The following is a 2,500-nucleotide window of genomic DNA, read 5'->3' on the forward strand; positions in this document are numbered from 1 at the left end:
CACGAGCTAGTGAGCATATATGTACCGCAAGTATAGAATGTACTCAAGTAGTGAGTATACAAATAGCGACAGCGAACTACTAACTGATCCTTTTGAATGAAAAACATATATATGCCGTGAGTGGGAATCGAACCCCGTCTCCCTGCTAATAGTCGGGTGTGCTAAACACTGCACCATCTCGACAACCCTGCTGGCAACAGCGCAATCAGTGAAGTTACTAGTTAGCCACGGGGTTCCCCGGCGTCTTAACGTTAAGGAACAGGACATACATCTGATCATCCGAAGATGATTCACAGGCTACCAGCTAATATACTGTACACAAGATCACAGGAAGAAAACGCGGCAGCTAAAATGTCAGCTCTATCTTAAGCCCAAGTGCAATCAACCAGTACTTCAAAGAGATAAATATGGATCCGGCGTATTCCATCCCTCAGCGAATTCCCATACCACCTGGCACTCGTATCCCGGCTCTAGAGGTACACACTGTCCAAAGGTTCTTATCACGGCAAAAGCGTACAGCATTTGGTCCAGATGGGCTTCCCCGTTGGATGTGGAGAGATTTCTCCCACCTCCTGGCTCCGGTGATTACGATGCTGTTCAATCGTTCATTGCAAGAACAATTTGTGCCCCGTTATTGGAAACTTGCCAATGTGACCCCCATCCCTAAGGAATCACCTTCAACGAGCTTTAATCAACTACGTCCCATCTCTTTGACAAATATCATAACTAGACTCTTTGAAAAGTTAATACTCAAGTTCGAGCTGTTTGACGTCCTTAAGTCACTCATGGGACCTGATCAATTCACCTACAAAGAAGATTCTGACACCACAATGGCGCTTGTGAAGTCCCAGTATTATTGGCTGAAATGGTTAGACAGGAACGCAGACTTTGTACGGGTATTGCCATTCGACTTCAGCAAAGCATTTGATACTGTTCCTCATCACATCCTCTCTGACAAGCTTAAGGCAACAGATATAAACCCCTATGTGATCAACTGGATCCTTGACTTTTTGAATCAAAGAAAATAGAGGGTCGTGGTCCATGGAATAACGACAGAGTTCGTAGACATCAATAGAGGCGTGCCTCAAGGAACTGTCTTTGTCCCCATTTTGTTCTCCTTGACGGTTAACGACATACAATTAGCTGACCCTAGAAGATACCTTATGGTGAAGTTTGCGGACGACATTACCATCAGCATCCCTGTAAGCAGACAGTACTGACGCAACAATTAATGAAGTTAACAGCATGAAACATTGGGCTGCAAGCAATAGAATGACATTAAACCTTTCAAAAACGTGGGAAATGCTGATATACGGGAAGACTACCAAGCCCAACCCACAACCGGTACCTGGCATTGAGCGTAAGAGCTGGCTCAAGTTGCCTGGTATTATATTTCAAGAAAACCCTTGCTGCTGGGACCTCCATGTCGATAAACTAATAGCCAAGGCAAGCAGTCTCCTTACATATTGAGGGTTTGCAAGTTTTACATTTATTTTCAAGATCAACTTAATAAGTTATTTGACTCCGTCATCTTATCCTTATTTGTGTATGGCCTAGAGGTCTGGGGATCTGCCTGTAAGAAGTATTTGGATCGATTTGACAACTTCTGCAAACGAGCCTACCGATATGGTTATAGTGCTAAAGTTGATTTTGAGATATCGACCTTAATTGAAGAGAGAGATAAACTTCTTTTAACAAGATCACCACCACGAAAGACCATCGTCTTCAAGATTTGTTGCCGCCAAAAAGGCCAAGAATGTTAAGGAACAGGGCCCACGAATTCCAACACCGAAAGATACAAAAACTCGTTTATGAACGGATGTCTTTTTAAATTTGTGTAGTTATTAAATTCTATCATGTTTGATTCTCTCTCTTTATATCTTATTGTATCTTATTGTAGTTTAAATTTATTTATTTCTCATAATTTGCATCAAGACTCTTTCTTTATATCTTATTGTAAATTTTAATTGTATCTATAATTCATAATTTCGATTGTAAAGACTCACGTCTGTTGAGTCTGATTGTTTCCAGTAAAGATTGATTGATTAATAACAAATTATAATTTTGAATCAACGAGGCTGAAAATCCACCGATGTAGTCACTAGCTAGGAGGATCCGAGGGATGTATACACAACGCTTTGCTATACAAATGTTAAATAGTGAGTATACAAATAGCGACAGCAAACTACTAACTGATCCTTTGAATGAAAAACAGATATATGCCTTGAGTGGGAATCGAACCTGCGTTCCCCTGGCTAATAGTAGGGTGTGCTAACCACTGCACCATCGCGACAACCCTGCTGGCAACAGAGCAATCAGTGAAGTTACTAGTTAGCCACTCACGGCATATAAATGTTCCTTCCTTGTCATCCGCAAAGTTGACTACGGTCGTGCATCATTAACTTGATCCTTAGTTGGGTTTCAAGTGAAGTTATAGGCTCCCCTACCTTGTCACCTTGAAAGAAAAATTTCCCGGGAGGCCCACGCCTTAACCACGTAA

The 2,500-nt window shown here is 41.7% G+C and overlaps 1 protein-coding gene across 3 annotated transcripts in view; it reads right to left on the minus strand.

The window, feature by feature from the left end:
• Positions 1-2,500, minus strand: part of LOC138038675 (tetratricopeptide repeat protein 28-like) — a 31,778-nt gene that overhangs the window by 16,294 nt on the left and 12,984 nt on the right. The window lies entirely within an intron of this gene.

This window comes from Montipora capricornis, chromosome 2 (assembly GCF_036669925.1).
Source record: "Montipora capricornis isolate CH-2021 chromosome 2, ASM3666992v2, whole genome shotgun sequence".
NCBI lineage: Eukaryota > Metazoa > Cnidaria > Anthozoa > Scleractinia > Acroporidae > Montipora > Montipora capricornis.